The sequence below is a fragment of the Diabrotica virgifera genome, chromosome 3 (genome assembly GCF_917563875.1).
Source record: "Diabrotica virgifera virgifera chromosome 3, PGI_DIABVI_V3a".
Lineage (NCBI taxonomy): Eukaryota > Metazoa > Arthropoda > Insecta > Coleoptera > Chrysomelidae > Diabrotica > Diabrotica virgifera.
Window position 1 is genome coordinate 120008233 of NC_065445.1, and position 27166 is coordinate 120035398.

The 27166-nt window shown below is 33.2% G+C and overlaps 1 protein-coding gene across 2 annotated transcripts in view; it reads right to left on the minus strand.

Moving 5' to 3' along the window:
* Positions 1 to 27166, minus strand: part of LOC126881275 (extracellular sulfatase SULF-1 homolog) — a 505200-nt gene that overhangs the window by 277721 nt on the left and 200313 nt on the right. For both annotated transcript variants that reach the window (XM_050645464.1, XM_050645461.1), the window contains exon 3: positions 21453 to 21542. The gene's annotated coding sequence lies outside the window, so the exon portion shown is untranslated. The remainder of the gene's footprint in view (positions 1 to 21452; positions 21543 to 27166) is intronic.

The window sequence follows — 27166 nt, forward strand, 5'->3', positions numbered from 1 at the left end:
TTTGGAATGTTCGTTTAAAGATGAAGTTACTACAAATAAAATTATATCTTTGGATGGTTAAATGATTGTGAAAAGTGAGAGTTTTAAGTACCTAGGATCGGTATTACAGAGTAGTGGTGAAATAGATGGAGATACATTCAAGATAATTAGGATTGGATGGATAAAATAGAAGGAAGCGAGTGGTGTGTTGTGTGACAGAAAAATTTGAATGAAGCTGAAGGAAAAATTCTATAAAACAGCCATAAGACCGGCTATAATGTACGGAACTTAATGTTGGGCAGTTAAAAAGAAAGAGAAACAACGAATACATGTGGCAGAAAGGAGAATGCTTAGATGGATGGATGTAGTAACAAATAAAGATAAAATAAGGAATGAGTATACATATTAGGGAAAGTCTAGGGGTGACACCACTTGATGCCAAAATGAGGAAGCATTGGTTAGGATGGTTTGGTCGAGACGTTAATCACCCAATACGAAGAATTGTTGAACTGCGGGTTCCTGGAAGAAGTAGGAGAAGAAGGTCAAAAAAGACCTCGAGGAGACGCTTAGGCAGGACATGTCGGTAAAGGGAATTATTGATGTTGATATGACCCAAGGTAGAAACTTATGGAAAAATACAATTAGGGAAGCCGATTCCGCTTCCGACGCATAGGGATGATGACGAAGAGAATGATGATGTCATTGAATATAATCATTCGATAACGATAAAAATATATACAATAAAATAAACAGCTTAAATATTGTAAGGAAAAATAATATTTTTAATAAAGATCCGTTCTGATTAATTTGTTCATGTTACAATAAAATCTGGTACTAATAGCGTTGCTTGATGAATATACTGGAATATACCCCTCTACATTTATCAATCAACGCTAATAGTCCTTTTCTTTTCTTTATTTTGTATATATAATCTACTTCGTTTGGATTTTGTTTTACCGTCAAATTTTTTCAACACTATAAAAGTACTTTATACAATGCACGTTTTTTAAGTTTATCTTTTATTAGTCCTTTATTATTTTAGGCTTTTACACATCAAATACTATCGCATTTTTCGAATCATAGATATATTTTCTGATACTCCATTTTAACCTTTGGTACAGGTATTTATGTTTCCTCTTCTGTTCTTTCGGGATCGTACTCTAATGGTTATCTCTATTACTTTTGTACAATTTTTTTGTGTTCTTTTTATACGGCCACCATCATCACAATTGTACCGTTTTTTTATATCTTCCCCGTAGTTGTTTCAACTATATGCCCTTTAATCTTATAGGCCTGGATCCCGCGTTACCAAAAAAAAGTTGATTAATAGCAAACTGAAAATTTGTTAATAACTTAACGGTGTCTAGTCGGACAAACTTTGATGTATGGGAACACTGGAACAAGATAAGTTTTAATTGTGGAACAGGTTGAAAATTTCCCAGGCTACGAAAACGTCTCATGTATTTTGTCGGACACAACTTCCAATTGATTTGTTACCCTTTCATTAAACTCTCATGCAAAAATCAGACTAGTATTTATCACCAACTGGGTATTACAATAAGTCCGACACGTAGAACATGTCAAATGACCGGAATTATATTGGTGGTAAATAGAAGTCTGATTTTTGCATGAGAGTTTAATGAAAGGGTAACAAATCAATCGGAAGTTCTGTCCGACAAAATACATGGGAAGTTTTCGTAATCTGACGTTCCAAATTTTTAATTTGTTCCACAATTAAAACTTCCCCTGTTCCAGTGTTCCCGTACATCAAAGTTTGTCCGACTAGACACCGTTAAGCTATTAACGAATTTTGAGCTTGCTATCAATAATCTTTTTTTTGGTACGTGGGAGCCAGGCCTATTATTCACTGCTTCGAATATTCCAAATTGCTCAGAACGTCTTAGCTAGTCGACCTTAAACCGGCTCTGATATATAAAAAACTGGCGGCATAAAAACTGGCGACGTATTGTATTTACATCTGGTCACTAGCCTCTTTTTCATATAGGTATATACTTACCTTCTGTTCCCTACCTGTCAATATCTCTATATAGAAATCTCTTCTATGAGGACCTTTACCTGCGAAGGGTTAAACATATTGAATTTTTTATACCGCGATTCCTGGTATGCATAAAAAATTTAAACGTTAAATTGGTAGTGGTGAAGTTAATATATTATCAACGATGGCTACTGTTTCAGCTTGGGCAATTAGAAGGGGGGAAATTAAAATGGGCTCCCTCTGAGATAGAATATCTACTTAAAGGAAGATTTTTGAAGAAGAATATTGATTTATGGTTTCAAAGATGAACAATTCATACTGTCCAGAGCATATAGTATCAGACAACTCTTTGTAAAATCAGGTTTTTATATTTTTCGTAAACGAAAAGCTACGTGCCCGAACGGATAATATGAATCTTCCTTAAATGTTATGACAACATGCAAGATTTCGAACAAAATCAAATAATTTCATTTTTGGTGGTGTATTAATGGCTGGTATATTAAGGGTAGAAGGAGAACATACACGCCATCAAAGTATAACATTATATAGAGAGGTGGAAGAAGATTCTACAAAGAGAGAGTAAAATATTCTACAGAAGGAGGTACATAAGAGAGGATCTTATGTTCCTATAAGTTGTATCCATATGGAAAACTTTTTTATTATTAATTTTACGAAAAAAAGTTATTCTTCATAAAAAGCTCTGCATGGTCCAAAACCTAAGATTTAACCATCAAATATCAAATTTTTTGAATATTATACAAGGTAGTTTGAATTTCACTCAAGAGTAAAGTAGCTTTATTTTTCAAAATATTGAAAATTGCTATTATCAAAAGTTGTTTGGAATTAAAAATTATATGCTAGTATGCAATTACATCCTCTAATTGAATTTTTTTTTTTTGAAAAATGATGGATAACTAACATTCTTTTCAGTTATTTCAACTCTTTTATTATTAATTTTACGAAAAAAAGTGATTCTTAATAAAAAGTTCTGCATGGTCTAAAACCTAAAATACAACCATCTTATGTCAAATGTTATGTCTTATTATTATCACTTTACGCAATTACATCCTCTAATTGAATTTTTTTTTGAAAAATTATGGATAACTAGCATTATTTTCAGTTATTTCAACTCTTTTATTATTAATTTTACGAAAAAAAGTGATTCTTAATAAAAAGTTCTACATGGTCTAAAACCTAAAATACAACCATCTTATGTCAAATGTTATGTCTTATTATTATCACTTTACAAGTTAATTTCAAGTGGAAAGCTATTCATTGTAATAACGAGGGTTTAATTTTTACATTTCAAAAAAAAAGAATGTGTGTGTACTTTGTACGCACGTAAGAAGTTATACTTCTATTATATGATTTCAACGAAATTAATATACTTTAAACAGTTTATTTATATTTTATTTAAATTAATTTATACTTACTACTTCTCAAAAAAAATTTAAAACAGTGCCAAAAATTAAAATAATAAAAGAATAAAATGCCACAAATGTTTTCTGAACAATAATTGTCGGAAATTTTTTTAACTAAATACGTATTTTCTGAAAAAAAGTATATAATAAATATACTTACAATCATAAAATGTATAAAAATATATAAAAAAATCAAAAGTTTCTATTGGGGCTCGAACCCGCTTATCAGCGCAGTTAGTATTGAAATTCATTCACCTTAAACTTTTACCCACGGAGACCATGCGTCATCATGTGCGAAGATCAACTAACTAAACGGATTAAACTTTTGACAGTTCTGAATTTAATCAAATTATTTTGATTTTGAATTGAAATCATTTAGAATTGAAAGAAAACAATATATTAGGTGAATATTCATAGAAATTTTGATGGTAATCAAATTATGTAAATCAAAGCATTACATACTATTTTGGTAGGTTCTTTTTAAATTTTCCAAATAAGTAGGTACCTATGAAATTTTTTATTAGGATACTGAAACATTTACAATTATTATTACGTACCTGTCGCTTTTAAAAACTTTTAAAAAAGTCACTACAATTATAAACTTGTTTCTCTGCCATCACAACAATAAAAACTAATATACACAACATTAATTTGTTTATCCAAAATCTCCATATTGATTATTGACAGATGATTTTAACACCCAATCAGATCCCCTATAACGTTTATACCATACTGTCGGTAGTCGGTGTGCGCATGCGCCCAGTAAAATCAAAATTTACCCTCGTCCCTAAAGAAGTATAACTTTAAAAAGCAGAGAGCGACTTTATTTTCGTCATAAGTCAGTAAATTCTTATGCAAAAAACTTTTGTCAAAGCTCATTTGAAATATTTTTTAATGAACTTTAAAAGATATCTCTTAAGATTTCCCAAAAAATTGCACTGCATTCGAGTTATTTGAGATTGAAGGTTACGCATTTCGAGGTTCTTCGAAAATAACCATCCTTTGAAGAGCAATAACTCAGTCGCTATTTGGTTTACCTAGGGTTTTCCGATACGAATCTCTTTGTTTTTTTTAGCCACAATTTTGTTCTTAATGATTCTTCTATAAAATTGAATTTTTTCAAGTTATTCATGAAAATTGTTATAAAACGTGAGTTTTTCAATGAAAAATGCATAGTTTCAATCGCAAATAACTTGGAAAGTCAATTTTATAAAAAAAAATTTATAGAACAAAATTTACTCAGAATTGGTCACTCTATCTATTTCCATAGTTAATTTGATTAAACAATGTTCATCCCCTAGATGGGGTTGTTTACGCCCCCAGGGCAAAAGCGCAGTTCGGATTTTGAAGAAGAGTGTCAACAGAGCTTAAACCCAAATTTTCATTAAAATCGGTGTTGATTCTCAAAATTCCACGGTTTTACAGTTTTTTTACCGCTGATAAGTGGTCTATCTGAATGCTGGTGGTTTGTTGTTTCGTTTCTTAAATCTTGTGGAATTCTTCTTTATAAAAATTGTGTGTGTGTGTAAAACGGGTAGTCATTTTCAGTAAAAACCTTTGTATATAGCAGGATTTTTTTCCTGGAATATATTTTCATTGCAACAGGTGCTTCGTACTCTATGTTATAGGGATACGTTAATTCCTTTTGTGATGTTTACGTTGGTGTTGGTTGGTTTTCTGTAGACTTTGGATAGTTCTGTAGACATTTTGTTAAACTATATAATAATTTATTTCTAAAAACAAAAACTGCCTTTATCTTAATTTATTTTTAATTTAATATACACTCAGATGCAAAAAAACGCAACGGAGAAAATTTTGGTCAAATTCAAAGTATTTCAGTTTTTTTATTTTTAGCCCTACATTAGCACACTATGTAAAAATTTCTAGATTTTAATTTGGTATAGTGAGTTTTTTAATAAATTTTTGTTTTGACTTATTATACGGGGTTAATTGAAAGGTGGTTTTTTATCCTAATTTTGAAACATCCTGTGGAATAATTCCGCTAGCGGATTTTCGTAAGACCTTTGCATTACGATCGCAACCATATCTTCCAAGTATTATGTTTTTTGTTTTATGTGAAAATATGGATTGGTTCATTTTTAGGAGCGAAATGACTTTGCCACCTACAATTTACGACTTTTCCTATTATTACCATTATTTTTGTATTAATTTGTAATACGACGATGGGGGCTTTGGTGACTGATATCGAAGAAATGACATATCGACATCCCAGAATCACTGTATATAAATAATGATTAAAAACAACGACATGATCTTGGTTTTAATGAACAATGATAACAATAACAAAACATAAAAAACAACTTAAATGTAACTTAACCTAAGTATGCAAATAACAAAGAAAACTACTAAAAAATAACTTAATACTTTGTATTGTCTCCTCTAGCCTCTATAACTGCCTGGATACGTCGGCTCATGCTGTCCATGAGGTTGCGAATATCATCTTGCTGGATGTTTTGGCATTCCTCTTCTAGAGCCAAGCGAAGTTCGTTAATTGAGGCTGGTGCAACTTCGCGACCTCCAATATTTCTACCAAGCATGTCCCAAACGTGCTCTATTGGGTTCAGATCTGGCAAACACGCTGGCCAGTTCATTTTATTAATACCAGTTTCTTCTAAATATTGCGTGACACACATTGCAGAGTGGGGTCGCGCATTATCTTGCATTAATAGAAAATCATCGCCGATATATTGAGCAAAGGATACTACGTGATTCGCTAAAATTTCCTCAATATACCGATGTGCAGTCAACGAACCCTCAATAATTACCAATTCAGTGTGCGCCTCTCGGGATATTTCTGCCCATATCATCACCGAACCCCCTCCATGGTTAACGCAGGGACTGAAAGCGCACTCCGCAAATCTCACTCCAGTTCGACGCCATACTCGTTCTCTCCCGTCTGATGACTCATCCGTAAAAATAACATTGCTCCATTGTCCTAAATTCCAATGTAAATTGTTGGAAAATTGTAGTCTGTCCACTCTGTGCCGTGGAAGTAATTTGGGGCCAGTTGATGGTCTGCAACTTTGCAAACCAAATTCGTGTAATCTTCGACGAACTGTAAATACACTTACATTATTGCCTCGAACCTAACGACGATCATCTAAAGCGGTAGTTTTGCGCTTCCTGCCACTTCCCGCTTTACGCTTGTTTGATCCAGTTCGTATAAAAAGTTCCACTACCGTTTGGATAGTAGAGCGATGAGTGTGTAGTACTCTATGTCATAATTTCGCCCATCTTCAACCAGAACCAGAGCATCGGCTTTCGCACAATCTTCGACACTAAGAACCATGATCAATCATAGGTAAACAAAATGTAAGTGTCAATATGACATCATGACAACAGTCACCAAAGCCACCTTGTCGTATTACAAAATAACTCCAAAATAATGATAATTAAAAAAGTCCTAAATTGTGGGTGGAAAATGCATTTATCTCTAAAAATGAACCAAGGCATATTTTGACATGAAACAAGAAACACAATGCTTATACCCCATGCTGTGGGTGAAAAAACGTGATATAATTCAGGAATTTTTGAAACGTATCAGGTGTTGTAAAGGACGATGCCAGGAATAACTTCTACTAAAATGTAACCAAAAATATTGTGCGCTTTTTTTTTAATTGCGATTTTCATTTGTTAAATTTGCAATTTTTATTGATTTTTAATTGTGTAGCTGAGGATATTGATTTTAGAGAAAGACTTTTTAATAGAAAGTTGTAGTAAATTAAAAAACCTACAATTTGAGGTACGGTAAGTTTAATTTGGTTAATTAGTTATTGCAAAACAGCCTGCGAAAGGTCCAAAATGGCCGTTTTTTACAATTGCATTATTTATTGTACAAATAATTTTTTTAATTTTTTTAAAGCTTTACAATGAAGATCTTTCGATTCCAAACATAAAAAAAAATTTAAAGCCAGATTAACGAATTTGTTGCTTAGATATTATAAATTGTTTATCCCAGGAGGTCAAATGTCGAAGACTATAACTTTTTGAAAAAAAAAATCGTAGAAAGTTGGTGAAACATCCAATCTCCTTCGAAAGAGTTATATTTTCATATTCTGATGTAAATAAATGCGTAAAACATTTTTAAACCTCTAATTTTTGGATTTGAAAATAAGGGGGCAAATTTCGTTATAAACATTTAGAGCTAAAGCGGCCCTGTACATCCTATAAGTTTTTAACTTACATTTTATTGTTGCTGAAGATGAAACGAAGATTTATAAAAAAATAAAAAATTTCTACGACCAACTGAAGCCGAGATAATTTTTGGGTTTGAAAATAAGGGGGCAAATTTCGTTATAAACATTTAGAGCTGAGACGGCCCTGTATATCCTATGAGTTTCTAACTTACAGATTATTGTTGCTAAAGACGAAACGAAGATTTATAAAAAAATTAAAATTTTCTACAACCAACTGAAGCCGAGATAATTGTTTTTTTTTTCTTAAATCATAGTGCCTTTATTTATAACAATTAAGAATTTATTTTACAGTCATTGACTAAAGAAAGACTTATATTATCTTAAAATGAAAATTATTATAAAATAGAATTACATTTAATTATTAAAAATTATTTTTTAAATCGGTGCTTTTGCAAGCGGCCGAATTTTACAAATCGCCCGGCTCGGTTCAAATCCGCGCGCTCGGAAAATTTTTACGTAACTTGTATTAAATTTTGACAGAAAACAATTTAATAATATTACCATTATAATATACAGTCTATTTACCACTGTATTTGTTTTTCTTGATAAACTTTTATATGTGAAATCCAAAAAGAATAGTCACTACAAGAAGAAAAAGTTTTATATTGTATATTATAGTAAGAAGAAACATTATTATTATTATATTTATATAACAATGAAACAATTAAAATATAGTTATATATTTCATATACATATATGTATAATTTTTGTAATATTATTTCTTCAGAAATGAAATTTCACATATAAAAGTTTATCAAGAAAAACAAATACAGTGGTAAAAGACTGTATATTATAATGGTAATATTATTATATTGTTTTCTCTCAAAATTTAATACAAGCTAAGTAAAAATTTTCCGACCGCGCGGATTTGAAGCGAGCCGGGCGATTTGAAGCGAGCCGGGCGATTTGCAAAATTCGGCCGCTCGCAAAAGCACCGATTTTAAAAATAATTTTTAATAATTAAATGTAATTATATTTTATAATAATTTTTATTTTAAGATAATATAAGTATTTCTTTAGTCAATGACTGTAAAATAATTTCTTAATTGTTGTAAAGAAAGGCACTACGACTCAAGATAAAAAAAAAACAATTATCTCGGCTTCAGTTCGTTGTAGAAAATTTTTATTTTTTTATAAATCTTCGTTTTGTCTTCAGCAACAATAATCTGTAAGTTAGAAACTCATAGGATGTACAGGGCCGCTTCAGCTCTAAATGTTTATAACGAAATATGCCCCCTTATTTTCAAACTCAAAAATTATCTCGGCTTCAGTTGGTCGTAGAAATTTTTTATTTTTTTATAAATCTTTGTTTCATATTTAGCAACAATAATCTGTAAGTTAAAAACTCATAGGATGTACAGGGCCGCTTCAGCTCTAAATGTTTATAACGAAATTTGCCCCCTTATTTTCAAACCCAAAAATTAGAGGTTTAAAAATGTTTTACGCATTTATTTACATCAGAATATAAAAATATAACTCTTTAGAAGGAGATTAGATGTTTCACCAACTCTCTACGATTTTTTTTTCAAAAAGTTATAGCCTTCGACATTTGACCTCTTGGGATAAACAATTTATAATATCTAAGCAACAAATTCGTTAATCTGCCTTTACAATTTTTTTTATGTTTGGAATTGAAAGATCTTCATTTCAAAGCTTTAAAAAATAAAAAGAAAATTATTTGTACAATAAATAATGCAATTGTAAAAAACGGCCATTTTGGACCTTTCGCAGGCTGTTTTGCAACAACCAATTAACCAAATTAAACTTACGGTACCTCAAATTGTAGGTTTTTTAATTTACTACAACTTTCTATTAAAAAGTTTTTCTCTAAAATCAATATCCTAAGCTGCAAAATTAAAAATCATTAAAAATTGCAAATTTAACAAATGAAAATCGCAATTAAAAAAAAAGCTCACAATATTTTTGGTTACATTTTAGTAGAAGTTATTCCTGGCATCGTCCTTTACAACACCTGATACGTTTCAAAAATTCCTGAATTATATCCTGAAATCGACCTATTTTTCACCCACAGCCTGGAGTATTAGGAGACATGGTTGCAACCGAAAAATAAGGTTTTACGAAAATTCGCAAACGGAAATATTCCACAGAATGTTTCAAAGATAGGATAAAAAACCACGTTTTAATTAACCCCGTACAATAAGTCAAATATAGAATTCTATCAAATAACTGACTACACCAAATTAAAACTTTTAAATTTATACATAGTGTGCTAAAAAATCATCAAAATAGGGCTAAAAATAAAAAAATTGAAATACTTTGAATTTGACCAAAATTTTCTCCGTTGCGTTTTTTTTTGCATGAGTGTAGATCATTATTTCTATTAGTTGGTTAGTTTAATTCCTGCTCACATAGCAAAACTGTTCTAATTCACACAGTTAATATTTCAAATATTTATAGGATCGATTTAGATTTTTTTAGAAAGATATCAGCTACTGCCACTGGAAGACATGCATGGTGTGTTAGGTTGTGTCGTTCTTGAAATGTAACACAGACAAACAAATACAATTACACGCAATCTAAAGATAAATGAGTTTTATTGCTTAATGTTTTTTTCTCCGTTGTCGACAATCTCTGTGTAACACACGTAAATATTTTGATTAATGGCAATTGATAGGATAACCACAATTATTTTAGTGTAGGTCAAATAAATCAATCACATTAATTAGAGATGATTTGGATGACAGTAAGTGAATTTATCTTATAAATAACAATATTTTAATCTTTATTCAACAATCGATAGGTAGACCTTGACGTATTCATTATATGCTAATTTTTAGACAAAAAGAATGAATAAATAAAAAAAGTTGAATCTGTTATGTAATCATTTTCGATTTATCACTGGTTGAAAATACAATGGAGGCAATAATTATTAAATGTTCTAATTTTTTAATATACAGTGGAACCCCGATAAGTCGGCCCCGATAACCCGGAAGTCCGGCTGACCCGGACTGATTTTTATCAGACAAACATTTCATCAATAAAAATGTATGTAATAAAATATTTGAGAGATAATGGGTATTTGTGTAATTTGAACTACATATTATACGATAGTAAAAATGACTCATGGCACACGACGTTCATTGTCGTGTTATCGGAAACAACAAGCACCTGTAGTATCCTTTATTTATTTTAAACTGTCTTAGCATTGTTTAAAAAAGACTAAAAGACTAATAAAAAATTCTTTTTTAAACAATGGTCTTAGTCTTCACTGTTATGAAATAATATATCATCGTTGCGATTGAGACCGTATTGTGTGTAGTAACAGTCGTATTGTTCGATTCCGTTCTGTAATCGTTCGTAAATCTATTCAGATTTTGTAGTGGAGTCACTGAAGGTGGATATGAGCTATTACCTCCGATTTCGTTCAACCTTCATCGATTTGCATGAAAATTGGTGAGTGGTTAGAGGATATCTCAAGAAACAAAGATGACACGGTGCCAACTTGCGCTTTTACCCTGGGGGTGGATGCCACCTTTCCTCGGGATTTTTTTTATGTAATTATGTTTATTTACAATCTACATCATTAAAAGAGTATTAAGTAAATTTGTTCCATGTTTTTGGGCATGAAGAAGAGACTTCCAATGATGTCTCATCTTATTCTATTTATGTTAAAGTTTTAAAATAGGTCCTGAGGCCAGGTTCTATCTAGTCTCCTTGTGACAGGACCATTATGGAATAATTCCCTTACTAACTCATTGTCATGGTGAATGGTACGCTCGCTTTGTGATTCCGAGGCTCGATGGATTTCTTCTCTGATGAAAGGTATATTTAAGTCTTCGTGAAGTGTTTGATTAGTTACATACCATGGCGCATCCACTAATGATCTTAGAACCTTAGACTGAAATCTTTGGATGATGTTCAGTGATGTTAACTTTGCACAGCCCCAGAGATGTAGTCCGTAGTACCAAATAGGTTTGATTAATTATTTATATAAATATTAATTATTTCCCATATAAATAATTAATCATAAAAATGCCACAAGGAAATAGCTTCAGAACAACATTAAGAAATAGGTTTGAGTATTGCTTTGTACAGAAGAATTTTGTTTTGGATGTTGAGTTTTGATCTGAGTCCAAGGAGCCAATACATTTGCCGAAATTTTAAGTCTAGTTGTCTTCTTTTAGTCTGTATATATTTTTTCCAAGTAGACGTTGGTCAAGGTGGAGGCCAAGGTATTTAGCGTCTGTTACTGTTGGTATTCGTACATTTTCCATTCTTACAGGTGGGCATGTGGTGTGGCGCTTTGTAAACGTGATTTGAGATGATTTTGTTTTATTTACTTTTGTTCGCCATTTTGTGTACCATTCACTGAGTATATCCAGATGGTGTTGCAGGTCTTGTGAGGCTTGTATGTGATCTTCATTTACCGCTAGTATTGCTACGTCATCAGCAAAGGAAGCGATCGTAGTATTATGAGACTCTGGTATATCGGCTGTGTAGAGTAAGAAAAGCAGCGGCCCGAGAACACTACCTTGCGGAACTCCGGAGTTAATAGGACAGAGGCTGGATTGTTGGTCTTTGAATTTTACTGAGAAATATCTATTTGATAAGTAGGATTTGATTAGAAGGAAATAGTTACTAGATAGTGCTAATTTTACTTTGTAAAGCAGACCTCTGTGCCAAACTTTGTCAAACGCTTGTGAGATATCTAGGAATACAGCGTAGCAGTATTTCTTTTCTTCGAGAGTTTTTGATATTTCATTTACTATTCGATGGACTTGTTGTGTAGTAGAGTGATTTTCCCGAAAACCAAACTGATGTTCTGGTAGTAATGTTAGGAATTCACGATCTGCGTATATTCTTTGTAGCAGCAATCTTTCAAAAACTTTACTGACGATTGGGAGTAGGCTGATGGGTCGATAAGATGTTACTTCATTGGGCGCTTTGCCTGGCTTAAGGATCATTATGATTTCTGCAAATTTCCATATTTTTGGAAAGTATGATAAACTTATCATGCGATTAAATATTACTTTTAGCATAATAATGGCCTTACGAGGAAATTGTTTTAGTACTTGTGCCGAGATTAAGTCATAACCTGGAGCTTTTCGTGAGTTGAGTTTGGTTATTTCTTTCTTGACTTCTATAGGAGTAAAACTTTTGATTGGAAGGGACATTTGACATGCTGCGCTAATTAGTTCTTCCACTTCTTCATCAGGGTCTGGTGGCTCGGTTTGAAATACACTCGTAAGATGTTCAGCAAAGACGTCCGCTTTTTCTTTGTTGGAACGAGCCCATTCACTATTTGGTTTATGGAGGGGAGGAATAGTTGTGTATGGTTTTTTGAGTTTCTTAGTCGCCTTCCATAGCGTCTGATCATTTGCTGTAAGGTTTGTAATGTAATGTTCGAAGGTTTCGTTGTTTGCAGCTTTGATGGCTACTCCAAGTTGTCTACGTAGTTTATTGTATATATGTTGATCTATGTTGTTTCTAGATCTTTGCCAGTTTCTTCTCGCACGACGTTTTTCAGCAATGAGTTGCCGAATGTGTAGGGGAACATTTGTTGTATGTGTCGGTCTGCGTTCAGTTCGTGGTGTAGATTGCCATGCCGCTTCTTGCACAAGGGTGGTGAAATATTGAGCTGCTGTATCTATCTCGTCTGGAGATTTGATTCGCAAATTAAGATTAATGTTTTCCTCTAGGTAGTATTGAAAATCTGCCCAGTTGGTGTTTTTTGACGCTAGTCGAGGAGGGGGTGTGTTGTTTATAACTGTGGTACTCTTGTTCATAATAACTGGTGTATGATCAGATGAGAGGTCATAGCTGGATTCTATTAGACCAGTGGTTCCCAACCTTTTATGTCTGGCGACCCACCTGCTGATGTTTTTTCATATTCGCGACCCATCCCTCACCCACGATGATAGAAAAAAATAAGGAACACGGTCACTGTACGCTACACAGCTACTGTAAGAGCCACGCCGCGACCCACTTAAAATCTGTCCGCGACCCACCGGTTGGGAAACGCTGTAGACAGTTGTTTCTGGATTCTCCTTTGCTTATGTAAAAGTCTAGCACATCTGGAAGTTTTCTGGGGTCACTTGGCCAGTAAGTGGGGATTCCGTTGGTGTGGCAATCATAGTTGTTGTCGGTCATTGCTTTTAAGATTACGACCTTTTGTTGTTATGAGTCTTGAGTCCCAATGTGTGTGTTTCGCATTCCAATCTCCCCCGGCTACCAATTTACTGCCAAGTAATTGAAAGAAGGCTTTGTATTCATCTGTGGAGATTGCATGACGAGGTGGGCTGTAGATTGCAGATATGTTAAAGTGCCATGGCGTTGCATTCACTTGAACAATTGCTGCTTGAATTTTTTCTGTTGTATATTTTGGCAATTCATGATGTGATACACAGCTTCGTATGATTATGGCCGAGCCACCATGAGCTGTACCATCGGGGTGAGGTGTACTGTATGTAGTATAGAGCGGAATATTGAACGTAGTTAGATCAGTAAAGTGGGTTTCTGAAACAAGCAGTACATCGATTTTATTCTGGTTTAAGAAAGTGATTACTTCCTGCTTATGGTTTAGCAGGCCATTAGCGTTCCATGTGGCAATTCTAAGTATGTTTAACATTAACAATTCCTTCGGTTAATGACTTGTGTGAGTAAGTTTAATATCATACTATTTTGACTCATGAGTTGTGAGAACATGTTTTTGAACTCGTTAAGGAATGTTATTAGTTGTAGTTCTATGTTAGTTTTAGGTTCTTGGTCGTGGTTGATTTGATGTGCTGTCACATTTGCATAGGTTCTATGATGATTTTGTAGAGTAGTGTTTAGCTGATTTGTTTCATTACTTACATGTGGGTTGTTAAATGTTGTTCTTTGGGGCTGTTGGTTTCCTCTTTTTGGCACATTTCTGTTTTCTACTAGTTCCATGTAGACAACACAGCCCTTATAGTTAGCAGGGTGATCTTGTTTGCATAGTGCACACTGAGCCGGAGTGTTTCTAGGTTTTTTACAAGATTTTGTATCATGTTGTTCTCCACATTTGACGCAGTAGTGTGGTTTAGTGCAATATGTTTTACTATGGCCGTAAGCTTGACAACAACGCATCCAACAGCATGCAACGCATTGTAAGCATCCAACGCATGCATTGGACGATTGAGTTTCTCTTCTTTGGTGCTTCCACTGCTATTTTGGTGTGACATAAAAATTCTAGATTAAATATGTCTTTGTTGTTACTCTTGGGTTCAAGGTCTATGAAAAATAAGGATAAGGGTTCCTTTGTTTGTTTGTGTCGGGCGTTGGTTATATTGCGAACTTTATGGCCGGCATTTTCTAACTCCTTTGTTATATCTATTGTGGGTATAGAGTGATGGATATGTCTTATTACCACTCTGTAGGCACGTTCTTCCTTTATTTGGTAAGTGTGGTGAACGATTTTTTTGTCTCGTAAATATCTTACCAGTTGACGATAGGTATCTGTTGTATGTGTTATAACTTTGACAGTGTCGTTTGGCAGGGTTCTGGTATAGTATGTTTCTTTCTGTATAATTTGTGCAAAGTTATCGAGCATATCTTTAAAGTTTTTGACACCATATATGAATATTGGAGGTGGTCTTGGTACCGGTACCTTCTGTTGTTTTTCTGTTTCAGTGTGTTCAGTGTTCTCGTCGTTTGATAATGCACTGTATCGATTTTTTATTTTTGTTGGTGGTGAACTGGACGAATTAGAATCGGTATTTTTAAATTTACGTTTTTTGACTACTTGCCATGAGTTCTTATTTTGGGCTTCTTTGTCTTCGTCTTCGCTAAACTCAATATCCGAGTTTTCTGAATGTATAGTTTCAAGATTTATCTGTCTTTTTGAGGTCTGCTCTGCAGTGGATGGGTTGTTTTGGACGTAGCACACTGGTTGTGATTGTAGTGGAAATTGTTGTAGTTGTGCTGGAAAAATGAATTGATTTTGTGGAATGTTTGCTATAGGAGTATTTGCCTCTTGAGAGTAGTAAACGGAATTTGGTGCATTCTCGAAAGTGTTTTCTGGGGGTGGATATTGTTTGAGAGTTGGGTACACGTTCCTGGATGTATATTAATAGTGGACCTGCTGTTTACCTACAATTTCTGCTAATACCACAATAGACACTGGTTGTATGTATTCCGTATGTGTGAATTGTTCATTGCAGAAAAACAGAATTTGGTACGTCACTGTCACTTCACTATTTATTTTATAATTATATTTTTTTTTGCAGATTCAACTGCTGAAGTTAGATAAACTTAATTATCATACAAAACGTCAAGACGAACTCAAACAGTATATGAATAACGAATTTGAACTATTTTAAGAATGTCTTTAAATCACAAAATTTGCAGAGAACTTTGAAATGTGTGTTCAAATATTGGCAGTTATTTTGACAAGCTCCTTCTCGGGATGAAAATTATTTTATTAAAAGTAACCCCATAATTAGATAGGGGGACAAATTCTAAGCAAAATTTGTTATATAAAGTTATTAAAATAAATCAAAACTTTTTGAGTTATTAAAGATCAAAAATTTTAATTTTTCATAAGAAAAATGCATGTTTTTAACCGATTTTTCATAGATAACTCAAAAACTATAAGTTTTTACAAAAAAAAGTTATTATTACCGAAATTGAAGCTAATAAAAAATTAAATAAACTCTTTACTAAAAAAACCTTTTAATATTAACTAAAAGTGAGTTATAGGTAATTAAACGCATATTTTTTTCGGCGAGTACCCAAATCTAAGTATTCAATTTTAAATTACGGGAAAATTATGCATTTTATAGCATAAACTTATTAAATATTTGTGAAAGTACTTAGAAATATGTATCAAATGAGATACCGAACAAGTTAATAGCATTAAAATTTATGCTTCAAAAATTTTTCGAGCTTTCTTTTAAAAATTTTTTCAAAAAATGTTATCGTTAATAACTCCGTTAATTTTTAAGATATCAGGTTCACCTAAAAAACGGGTTGAAAGGTAATTTCAAAGGCTATTAAAACGCGTTGAATTTAATCTTTCAAATCCCTTATTTTTTAAAAAATCAAAGATTAAATGGCCACGGGTACATGGTTCTCGCAGCAAAATTTAAGTTTTAAACGTATCTATCTCGGTTATTTTTCACCCTACAGAAATTGTAATAAGGTATAATATTTGATATAGAAAAAACTGAAATTTAGTTGTTTACCATTTTTTACGTATATTGAGTATTTTTATAGTTAATATCAAAAGAAAATGAAAATGATGATAATTTTAAAAATTCTGATTTTTTTTTTAAATTATATCTTTTTTTCAAAAATATGCATTCTGAACCGGTGAAAATTGTTAAAATCATTACTTATGCTAATACAAAGAAATTTTTGTAAGGATTACTATTTTGAATTTTTGTGGAAATGGCGTATGTTTTATTTTTCACTTTTTCCTAAAAAAATCGAAAGGGTTCTCTTAGTTCCATCATAACTTGCTTAATTTTGATGCTATTAACTTCTTCTGGAGCTCATTTGTTAGGTATTCTGAAGTACTTTGATAAGTGTTTAACAGGTATATTTTATAAAATGCATCTCATGAATTTATATTTTCTTATATTCAGATTTGAGTACTCATCGAAAAAAATATACATTCAATTACCTGTAACTCACTTTGAATTAACATAAGTTTAGTATTTTGAAAAACAGCTTTAAAACATGCATTTTTTACGAAAAATAATGTGTGTGTACTTTGTACGCACGTAAGAAGTTATACTTCTATTATTATGATTTCAACGAAATTAATATATTTAACAGGTTATTTGTATTTTATTTAAATATTAAACTAACTTTCTTTACCTACCACTTTTAAAATTTTTTTATTAAAACGATACCAAAAATATAAAAAAAATATGAATCGTCCGGGATTTGAACCCGGGACCCCTTGATCTCCGGTCAAACGCTCTACCACTGAGCTATATCCCTTCTGCTTTGACAGGTTACAAGATTTCTCATATACTGACCAAGTGAAGTATACAAAAATACTTTAAATATACTTATTATTATTATAAAATATCTTATTCCCGAGGAAGACAAACCCAAAGACACAAAAATTATAATAAATAATACATTTACTTAACACTAATATAATATCCTTTTATATGATATAATATGACTTATTTGCGCTGACAGCGCTGATACATACATCTTGAAAGATTAGCAACGAAATACACAGTGTCTGTGTGCGCATGCGCCCGGCATGTGATAAAATTCACTCTCGATCGTAAAGAAGTATAACTTCAAAAAATAAAATTTTTGATCTTTAATAACTCAAAAAGTGTTGATTTATGTTAATACCTTAATATAACAAATTTTGCTTAGAATTTGTCCCTCTATCGATTTATGGTATTATTTTTAATAAAATAATTTTAATCCCAGAAAAGGGGTGGCATCCACCCCCAGGGTAAAAGCGCAAGTTGGCATCATGTCACCTTTGTTCCTTGAGGTATCCTCTAACTGCTCACCAAATTTCACAAAAATCGATGGAGGTTCAACGAAATCGTAGGTGAAAACCTTCAGTGACTGCACTATTGTGTTTGCGTGTTTTTTTGTCTACGTAATGGCAACAAAACGTAAAAATGTTGTAGTGACAATGGAAAAGATACTAGAAGCATTAGGTAGAATTGATAAAGGCGTAATTGATACGTAATTTAGATGTGTATAGTGCATATATATTTCATGTTATTTCAATTATAACGGAGTTTATCTGTAAGTATACCGTGTTTAATTAATCTTTACCATTTTCTCCGGCTAACCCGGATTTTCGATAACCCGGATCGGCCGCGGTCCCGATTAATCCGAGTTAACGAGGTTCCACTGTATTATACTAGGGCGGTCTGATAAGTATTTAGCCTTCAAAAGAAAACGGAAAATTTTGTAAAAGTGGCGAATTATTTTTGAACGTAGTCTCCTTTTAGCTTGACAGACTTGACCCAACGATTTTCCACCTTCTTTAACCCATCTGAAAAATACCTTTCCTTCAGGTCTGCAAAATAGGTTTCCGTGGCGGCGACGAACTCTTCATTCGACTTAAATTTCTGCCCAGCAAGTGATTTTTTCAAGTTTGGAAACAAAAAGAAGTCGTACAGATCTAAATCTGGAGGATTTTTTGGATGAAATAGCAGTGTGTACTGTGTAATCAATTTTTCCATGGCGATAGCGGAGGTGTGAACTAAAGCGTTGTCATGGTGGAAGAGTATTTTTTCTTCCCCAATTGGGGCAGTTTTTTCTGAAATTCGGCATCGAATCGGGCCAATAATGCGGCACAGTAAAGCCCTGTGATCGTTTTGCCCTTTTCTAGGAAGTGAATGTAGGTCACACCTTGTAAATCTCATAAAATGGTGGCCATCACCTTTCCGGTCGATTGGACAGTCTTCGTCCACCTCGGAACACGTTCGCGGGGTGACGTCTATTGTATCGACTGTTTCTTGGTCTCTGGTGTATACCAGTGGAACCATGTTTCGTCGACGGTTATGAAAGAACATCGCCGATATAACTTAATTAACCTATGAAATGTCACTCGTGTCAAAATTTGATAAATGTCATTAGTGTCAAAATTTTATAACAGTGGAGTAAACAAAAATCTTATACACATAGATTTGGCCAACTCGGAAAAATAGCGTAACGTGGAGCAGTTCGGGTCGGTAGTCTATCTATCTCTCTCTACCGGCGCTTAACTTTCTCTCTCTAGCATATGATGGCTGCCGCCTCTGTGTCTGTGTAACTGTCGTTCCATTACTTCCACCTCTTGGTAAATACGCTCACACTCGCACGACAGACAAAGATAGCTAGACCACCGTACTTGATATCGGCGTTACACCCCGATGCATTGAGTGGCATATCCCTAGCCAGATCTATTCTCTTTACATATCTCTGGGAGTAAACTTGTCTGCGATTGGACCAATTACAAACAAGCAATACAGCGCGGTAAATTTGAATCACTCCTCTTTGTTAAAAAACAAACCATAGTGCCTTAAAGTAGCATTTTTAACGCTCCTATGGAGTGCTAAAAATTGCATTTTTAACATGGTTGTAGAAAAAGGACATTTAAGCTTTCAAATAGAATTCGAATAATTGAAATTCATTGAATAGAAGAACCTACCTATGAAATTTTTTAAACAATTGTACGATTACAAAATATAACTCAATTAATATCGGTAGCAAAATTTTCTTTTATTTAGCTTAATGCCTCGACCACTTATGGCCATTGGCATGGTACAGTGGATTTATGCAATCAGATACCTAGTGTAATATGTAGTGTGTGTTGAGTAAATGTCTTATTACTTAGCAAAGTCGCCGTCATTGTCTTTGCAAAGGAGACGCTAATTATTATATCCGAACGTCTGTCTGCGGCGAGTACCGATCCGGAGCAAGAATTATAGTCTTGAAAAATAGACTATTTATAGCCTATTGTTTAAGTACTGGGAGTGCGGATTAAAAATAATAGACTAAGAGCCGCTATAGGTGAAATTTCTTAATCATTTTAGGCACGATGGGACCCTATAACTTAAATAGTAGAACCTAAAAGAAAACGTTTGAACACTGTACCGTCACTTTTCAGTGGCACATGCGTCGACAGTGGCGCATCAAACTTTCCACTTATGGACGGGATAAATAAAATAAAAGTTACCCTCCCTTACTAACAGAATTAATTTTTTTATTTTTTTAAGTTCTATGTGATTAACACATAGGATTCAGCGTAATTTTAATCCACCACCCCCTTCCCCCTGCCCCCACCATCAAAAACTTCATTTTTCGTTTTTATTTTTTTTTTGGTGGGATGCAATCAATTTTAAAATTTCAAAAAATTCACACGCATAGCTGAGGCTTTTATAAAACATGCCTATTTTTTATAGACACATAGGTAAAGTGTACATAACCTCAAAAAATTAAAAGAATTTTTTTTTTCAAAAAAGCGTATAACTTTTTTTGAGGAATAGCTGCAGGTCTAATTTTTTCTTAATCTTATGTGTTTTATGAAACACTATATTTTTAATTTCTTTCAGATTTTTCCGTAAGGCTCCCCACCTTCAAAAATCCGAAAAACTGTTTTTTGGGGTATTTTTCCTATTTTATAGACTTCATAATATATCAAATCAATTTTGTTTTTATAGGTTATATGTAACTTGAAGTAACTGAGTCCTTTAGAATATTTAAAAATTAGAAAAACACGTTCAGACCCCCCAAAACCCCTTAAAAAATAGTTTTTTGGATTTTTAAAGGTGACCAGCGTTACAGAAAAATCTGAAAAAAATCAGAGATATAGTGTTTGATAAAATACACAAGACTAAGAAAAAATTAGATCTGCAGCTATCCCCAAAAAAAAGTTATATACTTTTTTCCAAAAAAAAAAAAATTTAAAATTTTTTTGAGGTTATGTACACTCAACCTACAGGTGTATAAAAATAGACGTGTTTTATAAAAGCCTTAACTACGCGTGTGAATTTTTTGAAATTTTAAAATTGATTGCATCCCACAAAAAAAAATAAAATCGAAAAATAAAGTTTTTGATGGTGGGGGCAGGGAGAAGGGGGTGGTGGGTTAAAATTACGATGAATCTTATGTCTTAATCATATAGAACTTAAAAAAATGAACAAAATTAAATTCTGGTAATGAGGGAGGGTATTTTTTAATTTATGTATCCCGTCCAAAAGTGGAAAGTTTGATGCGCCACTGTAGACGCATGTGCCACTGAAAAGTGACGGCACAGTGCTCAAATGTTTTCTTTTAGGTTCTACTATTTAAGTTATAGGGTCCCGTCGTGCCTAAAATGATTAAGAAATTTCACCTATAGCGACTCTTTAGTCTATAAGCGAAAAATAATAAAATACTTACCTATTAAAATAAAAGTCAAATACCGTCCTGCGGTTAAAATCAAATCTCTTTCAGTGGTTTTAAAGTTATTTCAGCGCCGTAGGAAACAATCTGTAAAATAAAAAAAATACATTTTTATATGTGTTCTTACCATCATAAATTAAAAAAAGCAGTCAAAAAATTTAGAGTTAAACTTTATTTGATACTGAATGAGATTAATAAATCACTGTCAAGAAACCGTTTTAGTACCTTTTCATAAGCGTCCAGTGTCCAGTATTATTCTAATTTAATTTTTCTTCGGGATATGTTATAAAATTAAATAGAGACCGGAGAATGTATTCAATAGAAAAAGAGCAAATATTTGAATTTAAAAACCAATTCACATAATAATAGTACATTGTTTACCGGGTAGGAAAAGCTTAACATTCCTGGACGACTGTGAAGATTGCTAAGTCGAGGCGCAAGCCGAGACTTAGCAACACAGAGTCCAGGAATGTGGCTTTTCCTACGAGGTAAACATACTATTTTTCCGCAAATCGTTTAAAATTCGACAGATTTGATTTAAAAAAAACGCGATAATTTTATTCCCAAATAAATGGTGCTTTGAAATTCCTAATAAAATTACTTGGGTTACTATGGAAACGTATTGAGGTTGAATTGTCAAACTTGACGCTTATAAATTTAATTGCTGGTGTTCTCGAAAGTAAAATGATAAGTGATGATGAAATTTCCATTCCTGGGACTCCTCCAGAGCTGGTTGAGGCAGTGAATACTGCTTCATTAGAATTATTGCCAAAGAAATCAAGAGAAAAGTACGAAAATGCATACAGACGTTTTATGGATTATTAATAATTTTCTATCATTTATGTAGAACACTAACAACTGTACGGAAATATCATTTCCTTACAGTAAGGAAATGACATTTCCTTACAGTAAGGAAGTCCTGACTTTTTCTTCAAGAAATTTTGACAGGAATGTCAAAATTTCCTGGCGATTTGCGGAAAAAATAATTTTTCTACAACCGTGTTAAAAATGCAATTTTTAGCACTCCATGCGTGCGTTAAAAATGCTACTTTAAGGCACTAGTGCTTTAAAATATTTTTAAGGCACTGCAGTTCGTATTGACCGTACAGACAATTTTGATGTAATGTCAAAAAAATATAAAAATGGAATGTCAGTCACGTTCAAGTAAAAGTTTTTGTAGATATTGTCCTGTAATTACGTTTGTAGAAAAAATATTGTATGATATGCGTGTTAAAAAGTACATTTTTAAGGCACTCATGTGAATTGCAGAACTCGCTATCGCTCATTCTGCAAACTTTCACATGCGTGCCTTAAACGTGTACTTTTAACACTTATATCATAAATAACTATTAAAGGCACGTACTGACTAGAGCATTTTCTTCCGAACGAACCAAACGAGCCGAGTGCGCAAAAACATGTAAATGCTCAGGTTATTCGAAGTGTTTTTTTCTATTCGCCGCATTCCCGTGTTGTCCCTGTTCGTTTTATTTCAGTGTTCGGTTTGACAGACTTTTGCTCGCGAACACGTACTGACTAGAGCAGCGTTTCCCAACCGGTGGGTCGCGACCCACTAGTGGGTCGCTGGCGGATTTCAGGTGGGTCGTGGCGTGGCTCTTACAGTAGCTGAATAAAGTACATATGTGTTCAATCATTGGTGTTGGATGGGTCGCGAATGTGAAAAAACATCAGAAGGTGGGTCGCCAGACATAAAAGGTTGGGAACCACTGGACTAGAGCAATTTGTTACAGCGCACTCTGCTCGTTCGGTTCGTTCGGAGAAAAATGCTCAAGTTAATACCTTTAGGTACCTCTAAATGCCTTCATGCTAGTATTCAATAAGTCGTATTTTTTACATAGATTGACACTGAGTAAGATTAACTACATATGTAGATATAAAACAATAATAATTGTAGGAAGATAGGAAACAGAGCCTTAATCGGCAAAAGAGTTTACTTATCAGACAACAAGAAATCTATGAACTCGTACGTGGCATGTAAAAATAGCACATATAAAGTGTGATATTGTTCGTCCGCTTTAACTTTTCCCATGGGTCACGATTCATTTTCAAACAAATCATAACATAAGTCAAAACATAAAGTGAACCGTACGCCGATGTGTGTAGTATATAGTATACAGTATACAAAATGTATATACACATCGACGTTCGTTTCACTTCATGTTTTGACTTAATTTGTTTGAAAATGAATCGTGACGCATGGGAAAAGTTATAGCGGACGAACTATATATTAAAATCTATTGTGAACAAGCACTTACAAAAATTAGGAGACAGAAAAGTTGCGGAGATTTTAATAAACAACTCATACAGAAGTAAAAACTTCAAGTTGTATACTGGTATAAAATCGTTTATTAAAAACTTCATAAAATGTCATCCAAAAGGATTGCAAAACGTTTTCGTTCTAATTCAGAACATCTTCAGTGCCTAGAATGAAGTTTTCCACGTTAGATTAAAGCAAACAGTTAAAATTGTGACTCTTAATAAGAAAAAACATGTGGAGAATACTTACATTGTGCTGAGTAATTGGAACTAGCACACTATTTTAGAGGAAACAGTAGCGATCAACAGGTAGCCAAAACGCGTTCCAAGATTGCGGCTGTAATTTTGAATATTTTTTCGAAATATTTGGCACACGTATTCGTAATATAATAAAGAATGGCGGTACAGAACCCAATTTGAAAAATATATTAATATGTGGAAATTACTCTGTAATTAAATACAATATTAAAAAAACGAGCCTGTACCGCCATTAAGGAGAACAAAAAAATACACTTTCTTCAAATAAACTTTTTTATCCGATGCCTAGATTTTGTGTCATTTTGGAACTACTAAAATTTTTTATTTCATTAGTAGTTCCAAAATGACACAAAATCTAGGCATCGGATAAAAAAGTTTATTTGAAGAAAGTGTATTTTTTTGTTCTTATTAATGGCGGTACAGGCTTGTTTTTTTAATATTGTATTTAATTACAGAGTAATTTCCACATATTAATATATTTTTCAAATTGGGCTCTGTACCGCCATTCTTTATTATATCACGAATACGTGTGCCAAATATCTCGAAAAAATATTCAAAATTAGAGCCGCAATCTTGGAACGCGTTTTGGCTACCTGTTGATCGCTACTGTATCACCTTAAGTGGTAACCTCATAATATATGGTTTACATAGTTTATTTTAACAAAATATGGTGACTACAAGTCGATGTTAGTAGATTAAATTGAAAACATGCACAAAGGGCAACATGTTTCCCTGCTCGAAAATACTAGGTTCTTGCCAGTTCAATGGGCACAGACCAACTGATAAAATTGGAAATGGACATTCAATATGACAAGCGTGACATGACAAGACAAGATAAAGCCAATGTTTGGTTAAGAACTTCAAAAAGTGTAGTTTTAATTTTGGATTTTAGTTAAAATGTAATGGTTGTTAACTTATGGAGGTTACCACTTTAAATAGTGTGCTAGTTCCAATTACTCAGCAGAATGTAAGTATTCTCCACATGTTTTTTCTTAATCAAGTATATTCAAATGGGAAATAAGCCACAATTTTACCTAAAAATGATTTTATTAACGTTTCGACGCCCAAGTCGGGTGTCGTTGTCAAAATACAAAATAATACTAAATAAACAAAAATGTTGTTGCTTAGTAAAAAATTCTTCTAATAATTTATTTAATCTGACTCATTTATATCGGTAATTCAGACATGTATTATACATTTTAAAGTAGACGACTTTAAAATGATATTGCCAATATTGATGAGTTGCGTTCCTGGGACGACTTTACTAAAAGATAGTTCATTCGATTACATGAAATCAATCCCAACTCAAGAATATCCGCCACAAAAAATCATAGCATGTGATCTGTCTTTAAAAAGACAACCAAATGCAACGGTGGTACTGAAATTCTCGCGTTAGAGATTCCATAGTAAATCACGAGGGAAAACCAGGAAAAACCTCGTGATACTATCCCGACATCGTAAGTATTTGGGTTTACATTTAGTTTACTCTCAAAACTAATACCAAATTCTGACTTGATATTTTAAATTTTAAATAATACTAAAATACTAAATATGTACTAACTCGATATGTTACTGATTTACTTACTAATTGTGGTATTTTCTTTCTATTGACTTCCTCCTTTAATAAGAGTAAACTAAATGTAAACCCAAATACTTACAATGTCGGGATAGTATCACGAGGTTTTTCCTGGTTTTACTATGGAATTTTACTATGGATTTTACTATGGAATCTCTAACGCGAGAATTTCAGTACCACCGTTGCATTTGGTTGTCTTTTTAAAGACAGATCACATGCTATGATTTTTTGTGGCGGATATTCTTGAGTTGGGATTGATTTCATGTAATCGAATGAACTATCTTTTAGTAAAGTCGTCCCAGGAACGCAACTCATCAATATTGGCAATATCATTTTAAAGTCATCTACTTTAAAATGTATAATACGTGTCTGAATTACCGATATAAATGAGTCAGATTAAATAAATTATTAAAAGAATTTTTTACTAAGCAACAACATTTTTGTTTATTTAGTATTATTTTGTATTTTGACAACGACACCCGACTTGGGCGTCGAAACGTTAATAAAATCATTTTTACGACACCCGACTTGGGCGTCGAAACGTTAATAAAATCATTTTTAGGTAAAATTGTGGCTTATTTCCTATTTGAATATACTTGATTATAAAAATGCCACAAGAAAATAGCTTCAGAACAACATGTTTTTTCTTATTACCAGTCACAATGTTAACTTTTTGCTTTACTCTAACGTGGAAATACTTCATTCTAGGCACTGAAGATGTTCTAAATTAGAACGAAAACGTTTTGCAATCCTTTTGGATGACATTTTATGAAGTTTTTAATAAACGATTTGATACCAGTATACAACTTGAAGTTTTTACTTCTGTATGAGTTATTTAAACTATTGTAACAAAAGAGAAATCTTGGACGACCGCCGTATAACAGTAAACACCTCGAGAATGACGTCATAGAAAGATCTAGGCCTCGGCGGAAAGGAGGAGGAACTTCTCGAACATACGACCCGTAGGCGGAACACGCTGATAGCTAGAGATGGGCGTCGATTGTTCCAGAATAACAACTGGGTATAAATACGGGCATATTTGTAAATACAGTTTAGTCTTAAGCTAAAGTTTGTAAAGTAAACTTGTATAAATAAATAATAAAGTCGTAAATAAAAACCCGAACGCTCGTTTTCGTTACAGTTGGTGTCGGTGTTCGGTTAACTTAGTGCGATATAAATAAGTGAATTACAGAGAGACTTTAAAAGACTTTTGAACTTTATTCGTCGGGAATAACCGAAGTGCGTTAATTGTTCGGTATTCGGAAAGACTTTAAAAGACTTTTGGACTTTATTCGTCGGGAATAGTTAAAGTGCGTTGATTGTTCGGTATTCGGAAAGACTGTTAAAAGACATTTTGGAAAGTACGTGTGTGCCGACCAAAGATGTTGCTACAAGAACTTACAGTAAAACAGCTCCGTGAACAGCTAGAGGAACGGGATCTGGACAGCAGTGGGCTCAAGATAGTCCTACAAGCACGACTCGAGGATGTCCTCACGAAGAACGGAGAAGACCCAAAGACGTTCCACTTCCAGTCAGCAGAACAAGTAATCTTATCGAAATTTGAAAGTGTTTCTCAAAAGATCGATGAAACTTCTAGAAAAAG